Raw genomic sequence first — 24,242 nt, 5'->3', positions numbered from 1 at the left:
AACTGGGAGTGTCATTACTGCAGAAGATGGGACAGTGGCTAGTAAAGGACAATTAGCAATCGGTGATGCTCTTCTATAATAAAACAGCTACTTTGTAAAAATGCTATCCATCCTTCAAAGCCTAGATCAGACACCTCCTCCCTCATCAGTTCTCTGAACTAAGTGATTCCTTCCCCCTCCAAACTATACCCACACCATTCATGTGACAATTACCCTCAAACAGCCTCCTCCCCACAAGCTGACCCCTAAACCTCCTCTATGTCCCTATATGGCAGCATCCACCTCTGACAGCACCCACCAGGGGAGGAAGGGTCGCCTTTCCCCATCACGTAAAGGGCCTGTTTATTGAGTTTGTGGCAACAGACCCCTTCTATTACCCCCCCGCATCCATTCAACACACACACACTCACACACTCACACTCACACACTTCTCTGCTAACAACCCCCCATGTCGTCAGCAAGCCCCTGCCCAGCGCTGGGGGGGCCACGATGGGTCTAGACCCATCTTGGCAATTTCTTTCCACTCTGATGTCCAGATGCGGCCACGTGACCTGGTTCTGGCCAGTGAGATGTAAGGGGACATTCCCTCCAGGGGCTCCACCAAAAAGGGTGCAGCCTTGGCTGCCAACACCCTTCCCCCTTTCCTTTTCCTCTTCCTCTGGCCTCTGTCCTAGAGGCACTTTCTGGAGACGCAACTGCCTCTGCAACCACGAGTGGCCAAGGCAACGGGCTGCAAGTGCAGAGCCAAAAGAGTAACATGGGTCTCTGAGCCCCTGCAGCAGCCCATGGCCAACCCACTTGGACCTCTTGATAAACAGGACTATTCCATTCATCAGGCTAAGAAGAAATGCACTAGCACGCCACAAGAAGACATGCGTGTTGCTTACTACTGAGTGAAAGAAGTCCATCTGAAAAGTCTGCACACTGCACCATTCCAACTCATGACGTGCTGGAAAAGGCCAAACTATGAAGACGGTAAAGAGATTAGTCTCCAGGGTCTAGGGGGAGGGAGGCATGAAGAGGCGGAGCACACAGGATTCTTAGGTACTGAAAATTCTATTCTATATGATTCTCTTTTTCTTATCAGAGCATAATTGCCTTACAATGTTGTGTTACTTTCTGCTGTACATTGAAGTGAATCAGCTATATATATATATCTATATCCCCTCCTTCTTGGATGGACCTCCCTCCCACCCCCCTCATCCTACCCATCTAGGTCATCACAGAGCACTGAGCTGAGCTCCCTGTGCTATATAGCAGGTTCCCACTAGCTAGCTATTTCACACATGGTAGTGTATTCATGTCAAACCTAGTCTCCCAGTTCGTCCCACCCTCCCCTTCCCCGCCCTCCACATGTCTGTTCTCTACGTCTATGTCTCTATTTCTGCTCGGCAAATAAGTTCAACTGTTCATTTTTCTAGATTCCACATACATGCGTTAATATACGATATTTGGTTTTTTCTTTCTGACTTACTTCACTCTGTCTGACAGACTCTAGGTCCATCCACATCGCTACAAATGACCCAATTTCATTCCTTTTTATGGCTGAGTAATATTCCATTGTATATGTGTACCACATCTTCTTTATCCATTCATCTGTCATTGGACATTTAGGTTTTCTCCATGTCCTGGCTATTATAAATAGTGCCACAGTGAACATTGGGGTAAATGTGTCATTTTGAATTATGGTTTTCTCAGGGTATATGCCCAGTAGTGGGATTGCTGGGTTGTATGGTAGTTCTGTTTTTAGTTTTTTAAGGAACCTCCTCCATACTGTTTTCCATAGTGCCTGTATCAATTTACATTCCCACCAACAGTGCAAGAGGGTTCCCTTTTCTCCACACCCTCTCCAGCATTTACTGTTTGTAGATTTTTTGATGATGGCCATTCTGACTGGTATGAGGTGTTACTTCATTGTAGTTTTGATTTGCATTTCTCTAATAATTAGTGATATTGAGCATCTTTTCCTGTGCCTCTTGGCCATCTGTATGTCCTCTTTGCTGAAATGTCTATTTAGGTCTTCTGTCAGTTTTTTAATTGGGTTGTTTGTTTTTTTGATATTGACCTCCATGAGCTGTTTATATATTTGGAGATTAATTCTTCATCCATTGTTTTGTTTGCAAATATTTTCTCCCATTCTGAGGGTTGTCTTTTAGTGTTGTGTATGGTTTCCTTTGCTGTGCAAAAGATTTTAAGTTTCATTAGGTCCCATTTGTTTATTTTTGGTTTTATTTCCATTTCTCTAGGAGGTGGGTCAAAAAAGATCTTGCTGTGGTTTATGTCAAAGAGTGTTCTTCCTATGTTTTCCTCTAAGAGTTTTATAGTGTCCAGCCTTACATTTAGGTCTTTAATCCATTTTGAGTTTATTTTTGTGTATGGTGTTAGGTAGTGTTCTACTTTCATTCTTTTACTGAAAGATGTAAAATGCAGCGGTCCAGTTTTCCCAGCACCACTTATTGAAAAGGCTGTCTTTTCATCACTGTATATTCTTGCCTCCTTTGTCATAAGTTAGGTGACCATATGTCCATGGGTTTATCTCTGGGCTTTCTATCCTGTTCCATTGATCTATATTTCTGTTTTTGTGCCAGTACCATACTGTCTTGATTACTGTAGCTCTGTAGTATAGTCTGAAGTCAGGGAGTCTGATTCCTCCAGCTCCGTTTTTCTTTCTCAAGATTGCTTTTGCTATTCACAGTCTTTTGTGTTTCCATACAAATTATGAAATTTTTTGTTCTAATTCTATGAAGAATGCCATTGGTAGTTTGATAGGGATTGCATTGAATCTGTAGATTGCTTTGGGTAGTATAATCATTTTCACAATATTGATTCTTCCAATCCACGAACATGGTATATTTCTCCATCTGTTTATGTCATCTTTGATTTCTTTCATCAGTGTTTTATAGTTTTCTGAGTACAAGTCTTTTGCCTCCTTAGGATTTATTCCTGGGTATTTTATTCTTTTTGTTGCGATGGTAAATGGGATTTTCCCCTTAATTTCTCTTTCTGATTTTTCCTCCCTCCCTCCCACAGTTCTAGGACCCACATGGCCCAGAGGCGGCTTCAGAGGGCGGAGAACCCGGCCCGGGAGCCCAGCAGCCTTCCCGGAGCCCGACTGGGCAGGGAAAATGCTAGGCGCACTCCCCCCGATCCTTCAAGCCCCCGAGCATCCCTGAAGGAGTGGGAACCCCTCCCTCCTCCCAGCCACCCCTCAGGGGTGCTGGTCCTGTCCAGCCTCCACTTCTTGTCCCCCCTCCCTCCCCCCCATGTCCTACCCAGTTGCTCGGGGGTTCCTCCCATCTCTTTGGGCGTTGAAGTCCCCCACCAGCATCCGGCAGGTGCCCTAGGTGTGGGGAGACACAAATTCCGCATCCTCCCATGCCCCATCTTGACTCTGTCCCTCTATATGATTCTACAGTGGTGGATACATGTCACTGTACATTGGTCCGAACTCACAGAATGTACAGCACCCAGAGTGAACCCTAATGTAAACTATGGAGTCTGGGCGATGATGCCATGTCAATGCAGGTTCATCGATTGTAAAACGTCCCCCTCTGCTGGTGGGTGGTGATAGTGAAGGAGGCTGCATGTGTGGGAGCAGGGGGTAGATGGAAGACCTCTGTACCTTCTGCTCAATTTTACTGTGAACCTAAATTTGCTCAAAAAAATAAACTCTATTTATTGAAAATAAATGCTTATGACTATTCACCCCTGTTTGCTTCCACCTCTGCCGTCAGGTGTTCTGATACGAGCAGCCAGATGTGACACGAGCTGCAACCTACCTTCTCTCCACGCTGGTGTGAATTCACGGAACCCACCAATCCCCTCCCCGGGCAGAAGGGCTGGGAAACAACCCACCTGAGTCCACTGGCACCCCATCTCCCTTGGCCAACCTCCTCATCTTGGTGGCCGGGGATGGCCCTGGGTTTTGTGGACAAGAGCTGGGATCCAGGTTGGAGCAGACCCAAGAGCCCAGACAGCTCCCAGACCACAGCCTCGGGTCTCGTGACCACGTGAGTCCAAGGTGACCCAGGACTCCCTTCGCAGGGAGATCTGAACTCTTGGGGTGCTCCATGCTGGCCTTACTTCTGTGATGGATGGGTTAGCTCGCTGGGCCGCAGGCTCCCAAAGGGAGGGCCCAGGACTGGGCCGGGCATCACATCAGTGTCCGTTAAACAATATCAAGCCCCTATTGAAATTCTGCTGTGGCCTCAGACAAAGAAGAGAGCTCCCACACAGTCGTGAGGCAATTATACTCCAATAAAGATGTGGGGAAAAAAAAAAAAGCACTTCCTACACAAAGTGAATATCTAAATGTTTTGAGGACCTTAGTTTCATTCATTTTACATATTAATGTTATAAATAATATAATATTCATTTGATAAAAGATTGCTACCAACCTTGAAAAAAAAAAAAAAAGAAGAGAGCTCCCAGCAGGCCAAATGGAAGCCACCAGAGAGAACACGGAAACTGTCACCTTCCATGTCACCGTGGATCCAGCCTCTTGAGTCTGCAGCCGCTCCAAAGAAAACCCACATTGATGGCTCGAAAGCAGAGCCCTGTGTGGGGTGCAGAGCTACCTGGAAGGAAGCCCAGCAGACACAGACAATTTATGGTTCCCGAGGGGGCAGCTGGAAGCCAGCCTCTTCAGAGGTGGCTGCGGGAGCATGTGGGGTCACATATGGAAACAATCTCGGCGTGGGGGGGGGTGAAGCTGGCCTCTGGAGATGTGGCCGGGCGGGGCGCGCAATTAACCCAAGAAGAAGCCTCGTTAACGGGCCTGCAAAACAGCACACGCAGCCCCGGGGTCCAGGAAGGAAGAAAACACCTGGCGTTCCAGCAACTCCTAGGTCAGACGTCTCAAAAAGGAACAGTGCAGGAATCCACGCACTTTGTTTTGATAAACGTCACCATCTGAGACCCATGCAGACCAGCATCGAGGGGGATGTGACGGGGCTCAGTTTGGAACAGGCGACGGTGGACCAGGACATTGTGTTCTGGGAGATCCCTCGGCTGTCCCATTCATTAGTGACCGTTGCCCCTCAGAAGAAACTGAGGCAGCAACTGAAACATCCAAAATAACTCATTCTTGAGTTTCTCAGCCAACAGGCTTCCCCACAGATCAATATCTCCTCGGGAACAAAAATTCCTGAATCTTAAGAATATTAATGTCTCCGGGGCTGGATGTTCCAGCACTGCTGATGAAGAACAGCGTCTTCCAGGAAAGGATCACTTTTTCATCTTTGGTAATAATGAGCTAGAGTCGCATAAAAATTTCAAGAGAAAAAAAGTCAATATTTTTAAAAACAGTCAATAGACATTTTTATAAAGGTCCAATGCCTACAGATTTGGGGGGCATGTTTTTGATTGCTTCCGGGTCTTCGAAGAAGGAAGAACAAAGAGTATTACTGATACATAGATGTATTTAAAAAGAGCAGGTGACCAGCTCCAGGTTCAGCAGCCGAAATGAAGAATCTTTGTGGGGCAATACTGCCCCCTCGTGACCAACTTTTACTTAACTATTTCAGGACGTTAACCTCTGGAAACCGACACAGGTGCCTGATTTGTACAACCTGCAGGAATATATTTTCACCCCCGGCTAACGCTCCTGTACTCCTGAAGGAGGTGGACAGATGCAGCACCACCTCTAAGTAAGGAGAAATTTGATTTAACAACAATGTCAGCAAAGAGTCACAATGGCGTTCCCAGGACAACTTTAGAAAATGTGGACTCTGCTGACATGGTGAAGAAGGCCTCACCTCCATCCCAGCTGTTTTTTGTTTGTTTGTTTGTTTGTTTGTTTTTTAACATTCCCCACAAATAAGGGAGCTGCAAATGCCTGAGGGATTTAAAGTGTAAATTCCTTCCAGCCCACATAACTCACCTGCTGGATTGTTTGCTGTCAGGAGAGACTGCTGTTCAAAACATTTCCAGCGATTTTTAAGACTGTGTAAAGAGCATTCACTGTGGTCATTTTGTTTGTTTGTTTGTTTGTTGTTTGTATGTTTTTAACTTTTTATTTTATATTGGAGTATCGTTGATTAACAATGCTGCGTTAGTTTCAGGTGTACAGCAAAGTGATTCAGTTATACATATACATGTATCCTTTTTCAAATTCTTTTCCCATTTAGGTTATTACATACTATTAAGCAGAGTTCCCTGTGCTACACAGCAGGTCCTTTCGGGTTATCCATTTTAAATATAGCAGCGTGTATATGTCAACCCCAAACTCCCTAACTGTGGTCATTTTTACCCTGTGAATCATGGGTAGTCACCCCTATGGCACTTAATCCTCATCTTCACCAAATATTTACCCTATTCACCAGGGACTTAACTGAGCATCTACTCTATGCCAGTGTCACGGGGACGCCATGCTCAGCTGAGCCCACCCACCAGCAGAAGCTTCAGCACTGGGAGCTTATGAGAGAGGCAGGATCACAGCCCCGCCCCTCCCCAGCCCCCGACCCCTGAACCCAGAGTCTGAATCTGCATTTCGACAAGATCCCCACATGGTTGAAGTTGAGCGTTTGGGATGCTCTGCGGAGGGGGGTGGGGGGTTCCCAGGTGTGAACAAGCTTCTGAATCATCCGGAAGGCGTGTTAAAACACAGGCTGCTGGACCCGACCCCGGGGTGCCTGACTCAGTGGGTCTGAGGCGAGCCTGAGAATTTCCAGGTCTAACAAGTTCCTGGGTGATGCTGGTGATGGTGGCCTGAAGACCACGTTGGTCCTCCAACCCGGCTGCCTGTTGGCATCTTCTGGGAGTTGTAAAAAATAACGATACCTGGGTCTCACCTACAGAAACGAATGTAAATAGTGTGGTGTGTGGCTTGGGCATCAAGCATTTGAAAAGCTCCCTGGGTGATTCTAAAGGCAGCAAAGTTTGGGAACCCCTGTTCTTTGTTTTGTTGTCTCTTAACCATTTTCTTACTGAAGTACAGTTAATGTACAATGTTGTGTTCCTTTCAGGTGTACAGCAAAGAGATTCAGTTACATGTACATGTATGTGTATACATGTACTGTATATATGTATTTTTTCAGATTCTTTTCCCTTACAGGTTATTACAAGATATTGAATGTAGTTCCCTGTGCTATAGAGTAGGTACTTGTTGTTTATTTTATATATAGTAATGTGTATTTGTTAATCCGAAACTCCTAACTTATCTCCCCCACCCCCTTTCCCCTTTGGGAACCATCAGTTTGTTTTCTGTGTCTGTGACTCTATTTCTGTTCTGTAAATAAGTTCATTTGTATCATTTTTTTAGATTCCACATATAAGTGATATCATATGATATTTGTCTTTCTCTTTCTGACTTACTTCCCTTAGTATGATAATCTCTAGGTCCATCCATGTTGCTGTCAATGGCATTATTTCGTTCTTTTTTATGGCTGAGAAGTATTCCATTGTGTATCTGTACCACATCTACTCTATCCATTCATCTGTCAATGGACATTTAGGTTGCTTCCATGTCTTGGCTACTGTGAATAGGGCTGCCATGGGGAACCACTGTCCTAAGGGATAAAAGGGAGAAATTAGAAATCCTTTATCACCAAGTTTCACTATGCTCCATGATTTTTTGATGAAAATATTTCGATGGCTTTGGTAAGGGCCCTCCAGGAACCTATATGTACCTCTTTGAGCGATAACACGGGACAAAACATAGTGTTAGCAATAAAGGGCCGTGTGCAATGCTCACCATAATTTCCCACTATTCTCAGTTACAATGTGTGTGAACTGCTATGTTTCATGCACTGCATGCCGCGGTCCTCACCTTTTTAAGGTGGCAGGTGAAGGACAGGCAGAAGGTTTTACTGGTGTGTCCCTGGATCATCACCTAGATCAATGCAGCCTCCTTTCTGGAACCATAGAATGCTGGGCAAGCTTTGTCCTCCTGACTGAGAACCCTGCAACAAAGAAATAGATATGACCAACCCTACGTCACAGAAGAAGAGGTGCAGGAAGAGTAACTGTCCAACATCACTTAAAGTAGCACAATTCGTCTGCAGGGCTGATGGGTGGGCATAAGGCTACTGGGCTGAGGACAGAACAGTGTGGAAAGGCTTTGAGCTAGAAATCAGAGGGCCTGGCTCTGTGAGCTCTTGGGCAATGTAGACCAAGTCCCTTGGTCTCCCCAAACTTCTATTTAATTACTCATAAAATAGTGTTAAGAACTGTCGCCTAGCTCCCTAGGCTGATGCAGAAAGCACGTGGAAAACATCTATGGAAACACTTCATAATTGAGAGAGCATCAATAAAGTGTTTTCTGACTACACAGAGGCAACTAAGTTAAAATAAACACACAGCACATGAAACATAGCTGTTGCATACATTTTAACTAAAAATAGTAGGAAATTATATACTGCATATTCCCTTAAGAATCACTTTTCCCTTACAGTTTAGAAGGTCTTTGGGGGAAATTGTTCAATGGCAATGAGTTTCCAGAAGGTTGTCCAGGATAGTTCGCTTCATTAATTTCTTCATTCAACAAGATTTTATTGAATGGCATCTGTGTGCCAAGTGAAGTGATGTGTCCTTTATTCTTTGTAAATATCTTTATGACAATAACATTCAAACTATTGATGGGGAAATACATACAGAAAGTTCTGTGTAAAACAAGATACAGTTATTTTCCTCCTTCCAAGAACCCATTCAAATGAAAGCAAAGGATATTTAAAAGCAATAAGCCCATAAAAGCATTAAGTTGAGACCTCTCGTGGTAGAAATGAAGCAGACGAATGGTTTTCCCTCCCGGTAAATCCTCGTGAAAGGGAATTTATAGGAATATAGTTCACGTAGAAGGCGTGTGATTTCAGATAAGAGGTCTAAAGAATGCAACAGGAACGGAGGACAAAGAAAGTGTTAAGTGAGTGGGGAGATTTCAGTGACCATCAGTTATATAAATTGGTAGTAATAATAACCACTGGGTTTTTAAAATTTGTACAGGTAGACCTAAAACCCCATTTGATAGTCACATAAGTCAGGAGCATGAATAGGCTGAATGTTTCCTAAGATCTGTGTATTATCTAGGAGAAGAGTAAAGGTCTTCATACATTTTAAACAATAACTTAATTTTTTACGTTGTAATTTCTAAAGTAACCACTAAAAGAATAAAAACAGACAGTATAATTTACAAACCAGTGAATGGGGAAAAAACGGAACAATATAAGAAGAACTCATTAGATGCCAAAAAATGCAACAAAAAAAAAAAAAGAGAGAGAGAGAACACAGACAGCACAAAATAAGATGGCAGAAATAATCCAAATATAACAATTACATTAAGGGTAAATGCAGTAAATGTCTCACTTAAAAGGCCGTCCATTTTTTTTAATCCAATTTAAAAGAGATGCAGCGAAAATATATATTTATATACAAACACTAAGCAAATACTAACCAAAAGAGAGTGAATGCCACTAATTAATATCAGATGAAATAATATAATTCAGCCTTGAAATAGAAGGGAATTTTGCCTTTTGCCAAAGTATGAATGGACCTTGAGGGCATTATGCTAAGCGAAATAAGTCAGAAAGAAAAAGACAAATGCTGAATGTTCTCACTTTTATGTGGTATCAAAAAAGCCAAACTCAGAGAAATAGTGAGTAAAACTGTGATCACCAGGGGCTGAGGTTGGGAGAAATAGGAAATGTTGGTCAAAGAGTACAAACTCCCAGCTTTAAGATGCATACATTCTGGGATCAAATTTACACACGGGGACTCTAATGAACAATACTGCATGATATACTTGAAAGTTGTTAAGAGAGCAGATTGTAAATAGTCTCACTACACACACACACACACACACACACTAAAAGTGTAACAAGTGAGGGGATAGATGGGTTGACTAACCATTTTTGTGGTAATTATTTGCAATATATACATGCAGAAATCATCACATTGTACACCTTGAACTTACATGTGTTGTATGTCAACGGTATCTCGGTACAGCTGGAGGAAAATAAAAATATAAATAAATAAAAGTAGTGGGTGAGGCACTTCCCTGGTGGCGCAGTGGTTAAGAATGTGCCTGCCAGTGCAGGGGACACGGGTTCGAGCCCTGGTCTGGGAAGATTCCACATGCCGCAGAGCAACTAAGCCCATGCGCAACAACTACTGAGTCTGCGCTCTAGAGCCCACAAGCCACAACTACTGAGTCCGTGTGCCACAACTACTGAGCCCGTGTGCCACAACTACTGAGCCCGCGTGCCACAACTACTGAGCCCACGTGCCACAACTACTGAGCCTGCATGCCACAACTACTGAAGCCCGTGCGCCTAGAGCCCATGCCCCACAAAAAGAGAAGCCACCACAATGAGAAGCCCGTGCACCACAATGAAGAGTAGCCCCCACTCGCCACAACTAGAGAAAGCCCGCGGGAAGCAATGAAGACCCAATGCAGCCAAAATTTAAATAAATAAATAAATAAAGGTAGTAGGTGAAAGTTAAAAAATATGTATCAGATGAAATATAATTTTAGTCAAAGGCATTTTTAGAGACAGATAAGATTGCTAGTGGAATGCCATTTTGGGGCAACGTCCCTGTATTTGACCTGGGTGTTCACAAGAATGTGTCCACTTGTGGCCGTAGGTTTATGATCTGTGCACTTTCTGTACAGGGGAAGGGGGTGCTGCTCTGGCCACTCCGGCCTCAAGTCTCGTTCCCTCCCCAGTGTGGCTAAAAGAGGACTTTCACAAGTCAGACTTGCACTTCGTGAAAAGACAGCATCTGTTCTGTGTCTAAGGTTTGGGATCCTAGAATCTCCCCCAGGTGTCCTTGAAATGCCTTGTATTACCGCTTATTCGGCTTTGCCTAATTAAGACTGCATTTGTGTGCCAACTGCATATGATAATTAAGGGCATAAACCGCCCCCCCCCAAAAAAGCACTAAAAGTGAAAAATAGGCTTCTAAAGTTAGATTTTAAGCCCCTATTTATATAAAAATCTTTTTAAAGAGATATACATGCAGAAAACATTCTAACCCACTGAATTTATAAGGCGATTGAAAGGTACATAATTTGTGGATTGGAGGGCCACATGCCTTGGTTCTCTTCTCGTTTCATGAGCAGAAAAGTGAGGTCAGAAAATCCAGGACCTGAGCTCTCCTTGCAAGTCCTCTTTCCCCCTTGAGGACATCAGGGCCTCATGGGTGAGCCCCCTCTACCGAGCCCCACCATCCGTGAGCAGCGCTGCAGGTGCCCCAGCAGGCATGGTCCTCCCTCTATAGGAACTGCAATACCAATATGCTTAATCAACACCATTATCAATTGTGCTATAGGTGGCTGTCTCTAGGTACCTGCCTGTAGATGCAGGGAGATGCTCAGACATCACAAGGACCCTCGGGAAAGCAACAGGCACGCTTCAGAGCCGGCTGGTTCCAACCAGCTAGGAGGGAGACCAGGGGTCTTTGGGATACCCTGATGGAGGGAAGGGGAGCCCAGAGAGTGAGTGCAATCTGTCTCTTCCTCCCCTGTGTTCTACCAGAGCCCAGGTTTCCAAGAAAGCAGAAAGATCCCACAGAAAAAGCCTTTGCGCAGGACTAACTAAACCCAAGTTTACATCCTGACTGTGTCACTTGCTAGTTGGTGATGGACAAGTTACTTTTCTGATCTGCAGTTTTCTCAATCATAAAAATGAGGAAACACTTACCTTAGAGAATTGTTACAAGCGTTAAATACATCTGGAATACCAGGAGCTGGGCTCATAGTAGACTCAGCTAAAGCAGGTCTCTCTGCTATTGGCTGATGACAAAGGGCCAGCAGACAGACAACCAACCAGCTTTCCTGAGGGTCCCAACACCCCTTTGGGGATCTCTCCAGACTGAAGACCACTGCCCTCCAAACCCATTCTACGTCCCCAGAGCGATCCCTGCCAGCCTGGCTGCTCTCTACCCTAAAGGTAATAGAACTTTCTGTGATCCCGGAAATGTTCTATATTTCCACCACGCAGTAACCCCATGAGGCCACTGAACATGGGCAATGTGACCAGAGCAACTGAGGAACAGAACTTCTCCTTTCCTTCATGTCACTGGAAAGAGCTACATGTGACCAGTAGCTTCTGTTCGGGACCGCTGAATCTTCACGAGCTCCGCTAGCCCCACGTGGTAGCTGGAAGGGTCAGACGAATTCCAGGCAAGGGTAGCCCCGCGTTAATTAAGCAGCTCATCCAGGGTGACGTCTGCACGAAATGCTGGATTCCGTGGCTGGGAATACAGACTTCGGATAAATATTTATTTTTACACTTTCATAAAGCAAGCCATCCTGACTGGACAAAAAGCCAAACCCTAGCAGAGCCCAATCTTGATTCGTTGGGTAATTACATCTAAAACATTTCTGTTTCTATCTGCATTGTTTCATACCCCACGTGTCCAACACACACACACACACACAGGCACACACAGGCACTTGGAACCTCACACGCTTAGCGCTTGGATGTCCCAGCATCCTCCGTCTGCTCTTCAGCTGGTGGCCAAGGCTGCTAAGCAGGCGGGAGCTGGGGTTCTGAGAGCTCGAACCCCGCTCGCCATTAAAAGCTGGGGAGAGTGCGTTTGTCCTGCTTCCTTTCTCAACCCCAGGACCTGCAGGGCCTTCCAGGACTGGCCTGGGCCAGGATGTACTTCTCCGCAACCAGAGTAATTACAAGATTTCGTTTGCTTTAAAATAAACTGGTTGCCAGCCGCACAGCGAAGCCTCCACTGTGAGCGAGTGGTCTATCATCTGGCAACTCTGTGAGCTGAGCACGTGCTGGCGCTGTCCTGGGTCGTGGGGTCTGGAGGCGGGCAGCGCAGACAGGGTCTCTACCTTCATGAACCCTCAGGAGGGCCAGGGGGCAACAAACAAGTAACAAATTCCAGGCAGTGATTGGAGTCATCGTGAAAAATAAAGAGGGGTGGTGTGATAGAGAACGACTGGGTAGGGAGGGCTCTCAGGCTCTTCCAGCTGCCATAACACAATGCCTCAGGCTGGGGGGGCTTAAAGGACAGGCGTTTGTCTTCTCACAGTTCTGCAGACTGGAAGCCCAAGGTCAAGATGTCAGCAGGGTTGGTTTCTCCTCGGCCTGTAGATGGCTGTCTTCTCCCTGTGTCCTCGCGTGATCTTTCCTCTGCACGTGTCTGTGTCCTAATCTCCTCTTCTCGTAAGGACACCAGCCAAGTTGGATTAGGGCCCATCCACAGGATCTCATTTTAACTTCCTCATCTCTTTACAGACCCGTGTCTCCAACTAGAGTTCCATTTGTAGGTACACATGAATTTGGCGGGGTGTAGGGGGCCCAGAGTTTCAGCCTACAGCAGAGTTTTAGATAGATGTTATTTGAGGTAGTATGGGAGGCGAAGAGGGAATCAGTTTGCCGTGGACCTAGGGGTAGACGAGGTCAGGCTGACTTCTGAACTTCACCTCTTGGCGGTAACAGATGAACAGAGCTGTGGTGATCAGCCTGGTCCCTGAGGTCAATTTCCTCCATCATCCCTGTGCCCGGAGGGAGATGGTGAACCACGTCTCCCACTGTGGAGGCCAGAGGCTGCCTGCACAGAAAGGGCTGGAGGGAGGATGTCACAGAAAAGGCACACATACCAAATTGCCCTGGGCTGAGGTCTTGGAAACCATCCCGCTTCTTTGTTGCTTAAAGTCTAAAGAAAAAAAACTGGCCCCCAGCAGTGCTTGGCTTTGGTTAAGTTTCACTAGGAAATGCATGCATTTTAGTACCCTTCACTAGAAGCTGAAGGAAGGGAACTTCCAGACACACCAGAGAAAGACCTCGAATGTTCCTGCAAGGATCAGGGGAGCACTGAGGGGGCGCACGGAGAGAGGGTCTCCGAGGTGCCAGAACCACGTGCTGAACGGACACCACAGGGTGGAGCCCAACGGTGCCCACTGGGCTCCCTCAGAACTGCAGCCCAGAGGGAATTCCCCCAACCAAGAGAAAAGGGAGAATCACTCCCAGTGGTTTTGCCATTTGGGGAAGAGGTATATGTTCATTTTGCTGGTTGGAGAGGATGACAAGCAATCAGAGTGGGGCTTCCCAAGCCCTGGGGGCACCTAAAGCTGAAATACCATCCCCACATCCCCACTGCGGGGTGTGGCGGGAACCACAGCGCTGTTCAGAATCACCGCCTGCAGTGGTAACAGCAGTACTAAGTTCAGGGTGATTTGTAGAGCAAAATCTAATGCAGTCATAGAAAAATCCCTGTACAGTCCTCCACGTTTGCTCTTCATTCAGCTTCCAGCTGAAAGGAAAGGACTCTGAAGGTCTAGAGGAAGGAGGAGATACAAGACGGAAGAAGCTGGTCCCTGAGTCACCAGGTGAAGCAGAGTCTTCCCTCCCCTCCCCCAACCCACACAGGACTAACATGAGCAAGAAATGAGGGCTTCCCTGGTGGCGCAGTGGTTGAGAGTCCGCCTGCCAATGCAGGGGACACGGGTTTGAGCCCTGGTCCAGGAAGATCCCACATGCCGCAGAGCAACTAGGCCCGTGAGCCACAACTACTGAGCCTGCGGGTCTGGAGCCTGTGCTCTGCAACAAGAGAGGCTGCCACAGTGAGAGGCCTGCGCACCGTGATGAAGAGTGGCCCCCATTTGCCACAACTAGAGAAAGCGCTCGCACAGAAACGAAGACCCAACACAGCCAAAAATTAATTAATTAATTAAAAAAGAAAAAACTGAAATGAACATGTCTTCTGTCAAGGCCCCCAGGTAAGATGGCAAAAGAGTACCCAGGATCTTTCAGACCATGAACATGGTATATCCCTCCATTTTATTTAGGTCTTCTTTAATTTCTTTCATTAATGTGTTTTAAATTTCAGAGCAGGTTGTTTGTAATATTTTCTTGTTACCCAGTTAATGTTTTTATGATCTGTAGTGATGTTCCCTCTTTCATTCCTAATTGGTAATTTGTGTCTACTCTCAATCCAGATAAAGGTTTGTCAATTTTATTGATCTTTTCAAAGAAACCGCATTTGGTTTTTTTGTTTTTTTCTATTGTTTTTCCATGTTGTATTTTATTGATTTCCCTACTGATCTTTATTATTGCCTTCCTTCTACTTACTCAGTATTTAATTTTCTCTTCATTTTTAGCTTCCTAAGTTGGAAGCATAGTTCACTGATTTTAGAACTGTCTTCTTTTATAACATAAGCTTTTAAAGCTATAAATTTTCCATATAACCACTGCTTTGGCTACATCCCACAAATTTGAATATGTTGTGTTCTCTGTTTCATTGTTTGATGCATTTTCTAATTTTCCTTGTGATCTCTTCTTTGACTCATAAGTTAGTTAGAAGTGTGTTTAGTTTCCCCATATATTAGGCTTTCTCAAATTTTGTCTGTTGTAGATTCCTAAAGTTATTTCCATTGTCATCAAAGAGCATGCTATATATGATAGTAATCTTTTTCAATGTACAGACATTTAAAATGTTTTCTCATCCAGCATAGAGTTTATTTTGTAAACATTCCATGTACATTTGAAAACAAAAGGTATTCTGCTGTTGTTGGGTGAAGTGTTCTATAGATGTCAGTTTGCTCAATTTGTTTGATAGTGCTGTTCAAGTTTTCTGTTCTTACTGTTCTACTTGTTCTATCACTTACTGAGAGAACAGTATTGATATCTTCAGCTATAATTATTGGTATTTCTATTTTGTCTTTCAATTCTGTCAGTTTTTACTTTATGAATTTTGGAGCTCTATTTTAGGTACAAATAAATCAATAATATTTCATTTCTTTCTCTTGTATTGACACTTTTATCATTATAAAATACTCTGTCTCTAGTAATATTCATTTTTTTAAAGTCTATTTTGTCTGACATTAATAAAAAATCATTCATCTCCCTTCTGATTATTGTTTATGTATTTGCCTCCTATATATTATTCATCCATTTACTTTAACCTCTTTATGTCTTTGAACTTAAAGTGATCTCTTATAGGCAACAGCTCTCTCTTTTTTCCAGTCTGACAGTTTCTGTCTTTTGATTGGAATTTTTAGTTCATTCCCATGGTTATAAGTCTGTCTTTAGCTATTTTTTTCTTATTTGTCTCATCTTTCTCTCTTTTTAATCCCTGTTACTCCTGCATTTTTATATTAAACAAATATGTTTTTGTATTTCATTTTAATTCTTGTATTAATTTTCAAATTTTTTAAAAAATTTTATTTTGTTTTAGCTGCATTGCATCTTCATTGTTGTGCAGGCTTTCTCTAGTTGCAACAAGCGGGGGCTACTCTTCATTGCAGTGCACAGGTTTCTCATTGTGCTGGCTTCTCTTGTTGTGGAGCATAGGATCTAGGCGTATGGGCTCAGTAGTTGTGGCTCCCGGGCTCTAGAGCGCAGGCTAAGTAGTTGTGGTGCAAGGACTTAGCTGCTCCACGGCATGTGGGATCTTCCCAGACCAGGGATCGAACCCATGTTCCCTGCATTGGCAGGCGGATTCCCAACGACTGCACCACCAGAGAAGTCCCTGTATTGACTTCTTAGCTATATTTCTTTGCATTAATTTTAGTGCTTTACCTAAGTATTACAATATACATCTTTTATTTATCACCATCTATTTCAAGTTAATACTGACTAACTTCAAATAAAATGTAGGAACTTTGCGTTTATATAACTCCATTCCCTTTTGTGCTATTTTTTGTGCTATTGTGGTCATATATATAATCTTTATATGTTAAAGCCCAACAATGTAGTATTATAATTTTTGCTTCCAATAGTCATATGTCTTTTTTAAAAAAGTAATAGAAGAAAAAAATGTATTATTTCCATTTGGGGTATTCTTTAGTCCTTCTTGAATCTAAGTTACTATACAAGTTACCATCCGATGTCACCTCTCTTTAGCAGTTCTTTTAGCACAGGTTTGCCAGCAACAAATTCTCTCAGTTTTATTTTCTCTCTCTTTTTTTAACCTAGAAATGGTTTTATGTTTTGTCTTCAGTTTTGAGAGACGGTTTTGTTGGTTATAGCTTTTTATTTTCTTTTATCATGTCACTAAACAGAAGAGGCAATCACTAAAAAAGAATAGGAAGCCACTGTTCTTTCACAGAAAATGCAGCAAATTCACAAAGTATTTTAGGCTTTCAATGTCCTTTGGCTTCTGTTATTTCTATGAAAAGTCAGCAGTAAATTATATTGTTGTTCCCTGTGTAGAATGTAACATTTTTTTTTGCTCTCTTAAAAATGATTTCTTGGGACTTCCCTGGAAGTCCAGTGGTTAAGACACCATGCTTCCACTGCAGGGTTTTGATTCCTGGTCGGGGAACTAAGATCCCACATGCCACAGGGCATGGCCAAAAAATAGAAAAAAAATGATTTCTTTACTTCTAGCTTTTGGCAGTTTGATCATGAGGTGTTTTCTTTTTGTTCTTTGGATTAAATTATTTCTATCATTCTATGAAATTCAGCAATTCTTTCTTCTCACATCCCAAATAAACTCATGCCATGAATTTTTCATTTCAGTTAGTACAGTTTTAAGGTCTAGAATTTCCATTTGCTTCTTTTTTCCATTTCTCTGTTGAGATTCTTTGTTTATTTGTTGTTGGCATAGTTTCCTCGAATATTTTGAATATATATATTTTTTAACATCTTTATTGGAGTATAATTGCTTTACAATGGTATGTTAGTTTCTGCTGTATAACAAAGTGAATCAGCTATACATATACATATATCCCCATATCTCCTCCTTCTTGTGTCTTCCTCCCACCCTCCCTATCCCACCCCCTAGGTGGTCAGAAAGCACCGAGCTGATCTCCCTGTGCTATGTGGCTGCTTCCCACTAGCTATCTATCTAGTTTACTGCTTTGAAGACTTCGTCTGCTAGGTGTAAGTCTGAGCTGACTCAGAGTCAGTTTCTATTGAATGATTTCCCTCCTTCCTTCCCTCCCTGGGTATGGAAAATACTTTCCGTTTTCTTTGCCTGTCTAATAATTCTTTATTTAAAACCAGACATTGTAGGCAATATGTTGCAGCAATTCTGGATTCTGTTTTGCTCTTCTGAGGGCTCTTATCTTTAGCAGACAAGTAACTTGCCTGGATTCAACCTGAAAATCTATCTCACTTTCAATGGACAGCCACTGAAATCTCTGCTCATTTTTTTTAAGGGGGTGGGGTCTGATTCTTAGGGGTTTCCCCTTCACCTGCATGGTTTTATAGTCACACAATGATTTAGGCAGAGATTATGCTCAGACACTTCAAGCCAGTAAGTCTTCCGCTCTCCGCTGCCTAAGCTATGTGTGGACTGAGGCATGTTCTCAAAAGTGCAGTAAAGTCACACATCTCCCAGGCTTTCGATTTTTGCTAGACCTCCTGTGGTTCCCATGTGCCTGCACTGTCTAGCAGTCAACCAGCAATGTGTGGAGAGACTTCCGTCTGTGCTCTTCCTTGGCTCTCTCACTTCCAAAATCTCACCCTTAAATTTCTAGCTGCTCTGTCAACTCCCTGAATCAAATCTGTCAAGTCCAGCTGGTAAAGTTGTAAGTTTTCCTCACCCAAGTTGGGTGAGATGGAAATGCCTCCAGACTAGAAGGCCACAGACTCACCACTCTTACCCAATGTTGTAACAATTTTCATGGGTAAATTCTTCTCAAGTTGTTGCCTATCTTTTGTCACTTTCCAGTGACCTGAAATGATTGTCTTTAATAATTTTGTCAGTTTTGTACTTATTTTCTGCAGAGGGAAGTCACTTGATTTTCTTTCACCACGATTACCAGAAATAGCCCCTAGATTTTATCTTAAATGGAACAGGAAATTACTGAAAGGACTCAATCTACAAAGTGACATGAGTCAGCTTTGTATTCTTAAGTGCGCACTCTGACTGCTGTGTGGAAAATCAATTGGTGGGAGAGAGTTCCAGTCAGGATGAGTTCCAGGGACAGGTCACAAGAAACACAACGCATTTAGCTAAAACAATGAAAGCGATTTGTTGTCACATAACTAAAAAGTCCAGAGGTACGACAGTGCAGCTGGGGCCAAATATTCATGATGTCTTCAGAAGCAGTTGTTTCTCTGGGATGCCTCTGGGTCTGTCTCAAGCCCTCATGGTAGTGAGGTGTGTGTCAGGAGCCTACAGGCTCACGTATCGTCATTTATTTCCAAGCAGAGGGATCTTCTCTTTCTTCAACCATTGAGCAAGAACCCTGGGCTTCTCTCTGGTTGGGTCAATATGCTCAGTCTTAGACTAATCGCCATAACCAAAGAATTCAACGTGCAGATGGCTTTGATTGATCAGAATCAATCCCACCCAGTTCCCACATAGCTGGGAATTTCTGGATCCCATTAGTAAGGGTGGAGGGCTAAATGGAGGCTGAGGAAGCTCCAGGGTACCAGAGTGGAGAAGCCCTGATTCCATTCTTCATTACCAGAGGTATTAGTCAGCTTGGGCAGCCATAACAAAATACCACAGACTGGGGGCTTAAACAATAAAAAAAAAAATTTTCTCACACTTCTGGAAGCTGGAAGTCCAAGACCAAGGCATCAGCAGGGTGAGTTTCTGGTGAAGCCTCTCTCCTTGGCTTGTAGACGGCCACCTTCTCTCTGTGTCCTTACACGGCCTTTCTCTGTGCACGTGCATAGAGAAGGAGAGAGCTCTGGTGTCTCTTCCTCTTCTTAAGAGGACCCCAGTCTTTGTGGATTAGAGCCCACCCTTATGACCTCACTTACCTTAACTATCCTTAGAAGCCCAGTCTTCAGATACAGTCACATTGGGGGTTAGGGCTTCAATGTATGAATTAGGGGGTGAGTGGGGGGGACACAGTTCACTCTAACATCAGACAAGAAGCAAGGCTTTGGACCACCACTGCTCTCCTCCATCCTGGCCAACACAGCTGCAGAAGATCAGCAATGAGACCACACTCTAGCCCAGAGGCTTTGCAGTGGACTCCCAGGCCAGCCTGGTAGGGAAAGGAGGAAGGGAGAGTCACAAAACCCAGCGATTCTAGTAAATATTCCACTCAGTTAAGACTGAAGACTTGGGAAAATAAATCTTTCTTTGGTAATGAAGGGATTAAGATAGTAGTTGCCGGCTGTGACGCAAATGCAGTGGCCGTATCCCAAGAACTGTACGTTCAAGCTCCAAACCATCCGTAAGTCAGGGGGAGAAATGGTAAATGAAAATGAAAAACAAAACCTTATCTTAAAAAGTAACTCATTTTTTAACCCACGTAAGAAGTTATAAATATAATTGGATTTACTCACTTGCAATGCGTCACTGGAGTGGCAGCCCGAGGACTGCTCTCCACACCGTGGAAATGTGTACCCTCAGCAGCCCCCAGTCTCCCTCTCTGCACTTTCTTTCCATTCCTCCCCAAGGGCTGAGTACAGAATTATCCTTCCCTGACTATCTATAACTCCTTTTGCAGGCCTGCCCTGCAGGGCAATTGTTCTCCCTCATTGCTATGGGCTAATTTTTGTGTCCCCCTCCCCCAAATTCACATATTGAAGCCCTAGTCCCCAGTGAGATGGTGTCTGAAAATGGGGCCTTTAAGAGGTAATTAGGGGACTTCCCTGGTGGTGAAGTTGTTAGGAGTCTTCCTGCCAATGCAGGGGACACGGGTTTCAGCCCTGGTCCAGGAAGACCCCACATGCCATGGAGCAACTAAGCCCATGTGCCATAACTACTGAGCCTGCGCTCTAGAGCCTGAGAGCCGCAACTACTGAGCCCACGTGCCACAACTACTGAAGCCCATGCGCCTAGAGCCCGCGCTCCGCAACAAGGGAAGCCACTGCAATGAGAAGCCCGCACACCACAACGAAGAGTAGCCCCCGCTCGCTGCAACTACAGCAAGCTTGCGCGCAGCAACAAAGACCCAATGCAGCCAAAAATAAATAAATAAATAAATTTATTGTTTAAAAAAGAGGTCATTAGGTCATGAGAGTGGAACCCTCGTGATAGGATTAGTGCACTTACAAGAAGATACACGAGAGCTTGCTTCCTCCCTCTCTCTCTCTCTCCCGCTCTCTCTGTCATATGAATATCCAAGGAGAAGACAGCTGTCTGCAAGCCAGAAAAAGAGTCTCATCATTAACCAAGCCAACTAGCATCTTGATCTCGGATTTCCCAGCCTCCAGAACTTTAGGTACATTTCTGATTTTTAAATCAGTCAGTCTGTGGTCATCTGTCGTGCAGCCTGAGCTAAGACACTCAACACAGTTCCTCCTGTCCCACACAGCCCCAGTCCTCAGGGCACAGGACTGTCACCCTGCCAGCCGTCCACCTAACAGGAGCCTCTTGGGCTGGAGACCTCTAAACCCAGTGGAGTCCGTTCTCATTATTCATGTTAGTAGTAAACTTGCCATAAACACTGGATCAGTGAGTGCTGAGCCATTGCCCTAGGGGAGATGTAAACCCATTGATGGTGTGTATATACCAATCTCACACAGATCACAATCTGTAATCTTAAAAACAACTCATCCAGGCAGATCCTATTTTCTTTATTTTACAAAAGAGAAAACAAAGGAGGCTCAGAAGTGTTGAGTGAGTTGCCTGAGGCCATCCCACTAATGGGTTCCAGAGTTGGGATTCAACCCCATCCAGCTGGCCCCAGAGCCAGAGCTTCTTACTCTGCACTGCACTGTCTGCTCCCGGCTCCATCCTCTGGTCATCTCTGTATGATGCCGAGGCAAGGAGGCAGAGCATCACTTGGTTCAACCTCAGCTGGAAACACGTGCATCAGGCAACTCAAATTTTTTGTTGCTCTGCGCATGGCCACACAAAGGACCAAAAACGTATTGGGAGTATTTGGGGCTTACAAATAAATTTTAGTGAATAGGCAATTTTGCAAATACGGAATCCGCAAATAATGAGGATTGGCTGTACTTTTCTGCTACTGTTAACATGTAATAGCCTAGACACAAGTTAGCTTTGTGAGGAAAACGTCTGCATGTGGGGCTATTCCTGTGTTTGCTTGTTCAGAACTGGGAATCTGGGGGTCAGATCCATGCATCCATCAGGTCAGTCCCTTAAGGGCCACAAACTCTGTGAGGACAGAAACTGTCTACCTTGCCCGTCGCTGCATCCCGAGCACCTGGAAGTAAGAACATGCTGAGTGGTGGACAGAGGGAGATGAATGACAAGGTTTGGAATTAGTGCTTTAACTTGGGTCTTTACGAAGATTAAACAAGATTTGCTGGGCATGGGCTTCCCTGGTGGCGCAGTGGTTAAGAATCCGCCTGCCAATGCAGGGGGACACGGGTTTGAGCCCTGGTCTGGGAAGATCCCACATGCCGCGGAGGAACTAAACCCATGTGCCACAACTACTGAAGCCCACGTGCCTAGAGCCTGTGCTCCACAGCGAGAGAAGCCACTGCAATGAGAAGGCTGAGCACTGCAACAAAGAGTAGCCCCCGCTCACCGCAACTAGAGAAAGCCCGTGCGCAGCAACATAGACCCAACACAAACAAAATTAAAAAAAAAAAAAAAGAAGAATATTAGAAAAAAAAAAAAAAGATTTGCCGGGCATCCTGAACACACACACTGAAATGAGATCCAAACCAGACATGTTTAAGAATGAAACAGAGTGGGTCTTTTTTTATAAGTCATTGGTTTGGGTTTTTTTCCCCCTAGTTATAAAAGTAATTCATGTTCAATGCTGAAAAAAATTTAAGTAGAAAACAAAAAACTACCAAATCCCCACCACCCAAAAACAGTTCTAAAATTTAAGTAAATATTCTCCTTTCTGCCCACAGTTTCTTGCAGTTTGACTCAGGTGTGTTTTCCTTGTAGATCCCTGCACCCTGGGCTCCCTCCAGCACTCCCTGCTTCGTGCCTCAGAGAATGGATGACATGGCAGAGCTCAGAGAACAGGAGTCAGGCTGTGGCATCTTGAGTTCTAAAATGTGAAGTCGGGCTTCCCTGGTGGCACAGTGGTTTAGAGTCTGCCTGCCGATGCAGGGGACACGGGTTCGTGCCCCGGTCCGGGAAGATCCCGCATGCCGCGGAGCGGCTGGGCCCGTGAGCCATGGACGCTGAGCCTGCGCGTCCGGAGCCTGTGCTCCGCAACGGGAGAGGCCACAACAGTGAGAGGCCCGTGTACCACAAAAATAAATAAATAAATAAATAAAAATAAATAAAAATAAAATGTGAGGTCTTGGGACTTCCCTGGCCGTACAGTGGTTAGGACTCGTTGCTCCCACTGCAGGGGGCACGGGTTCAATCCCTGGTCGGGGAACTAAGATCCTGCAAGCCGCATGGCGCTGCCAGAAAAAATAAATTTTTTTGTTTTTTAAAGTGAGGTCTTGGCCTAAAGAGAGAGATGCATTATAAGATCAGCCCGAGCTGGTCCTTCCTGGGCCCAGAGATGAGATCACAGGGGATCTGTATGCGGAGGGGCAGACAATGAGCGTGGATGTCACTGGGGTCCCTGTGTGTGACTTCCAAAGCCAGGGCCGCAGGGCAGAGGGAGCCTTCCCTAGGTAGGTCCCAGTCCAGCTCTCAAACCCAGAATCGGTACCAGACACGCTTACAAGTGACCTCCAAAAGGAACAGGGTGTGCCCCCCAACGTGGAGCAGAAGGAATTCCCCTCTGTGGTGTCCAGAAGCCACCCTGAAACAGCCCTCCTGGTCCCCGGACGCCCCAGCAGGTGGGGCAGTTTCAACCCAGTGTGACGCCTTCCCGAGGCCTCCATGTGGAGACACACCCCAGGGAAGGGGCCACCTCTGAACTGATGGACGTTCAGGTCCTGTTGCTGGTGGAATGTGGGCCTAAAAGAGAAATTCAAGTCCAGCTGCAGAAAAGTAAAGCACTTGTATAACCACTAGGGTTTGGGCAGAGATTCGCACCCACTGCTCACATATATGTTGACCCTTGCGCAACTTGGGGGTTATGGGTTACCTTGCATCCCCCATGTAACTGAAAATCCCAATACTGGTCTCTCATCCTCAGAAACTAAGGAATTGATAAATGCCTCACCCAAAGGCATGAAGCAGAAGCAGTCTGGATAGAATCAAACCCTAGCTCTTTTTTTTTTTAAATTGTGCTATGACCATTAAAAGGCTGAGGATCGGGCTTCCCTGGTGGAGCAGTGATTGAGAGTCCGCCTGCCGGTGCAGGGGACGCGGGTTCGTGCCCCAGTCCGGGAAGATCCCACATGCCGCGGAGCGGCTGGGCCCGTGAGCCATGGCCGCTGAGCCTGCGCATCTGGAGCCTGTGCTCCGCAACGGGAGAGGCCACAGCAGTGAGAGGCCCGCGTACCGCAAAAAAAAAAAAAAAAAAAAGGCTGAGGATCATATTTTTAGTGCCCAGATTTTTAATTTTTTTTTCAAAAAGACACATGCACCGCAATGTT

General features: G+C 44.9%; 1 long non-coding RNA gene across 2 annotated transcripts; it reads right to left on the bottom strand.

Moving 5' to 3' along the window:
- Positions 1 to 7,767: 7,767 nt before the first annotated feature.
- Positions 7,768 to 21,308, bottom strand: LOC132597237 (uncharacterized). Of its 2 annotated transcripts, XR_011377407.1 has the most exons (6): positions 20,866 to 21,308; positions 19,620 to 19,849; positions 19,401 to 19,516; positions 11,288 to 11,404; positions 9,908 to 9,939; positions 7,768 to 7,901 (listed from the first exon to the last, which is right to left on the bottom strand). It is a non-coding gene; the product is annotated as an uncharacterized lncRNA (long non-coding RNA). The 2 variants fall into 2 exon arrangements; XR_011377406.1 differs by having other exon boundaries at positions 19,401 to 19,849.
- Positions 21,309 to 24,242: the final 2,934 nt, after the last annotated feature.

Source organism: Globicephala melas, chromosome 4 (genome assembly GCF_963455315.2).
Source record: "Globicephala melas chromosome 4, mGloMel1.2, whole genome shotgun sequence".
Taxonomy (NCBI): domain Eukaryota; kingdom Metazoa; phylum Chordata; class Mammalia; order Artiodactyla; family Delphinidae; genus Globicephala; species Globicephala melas.
The sequence above is the reverse complement of the archived record's forward strand: the minus strand, read 5'-3'. Positions and strand labels throughout refer to the sequence as shown.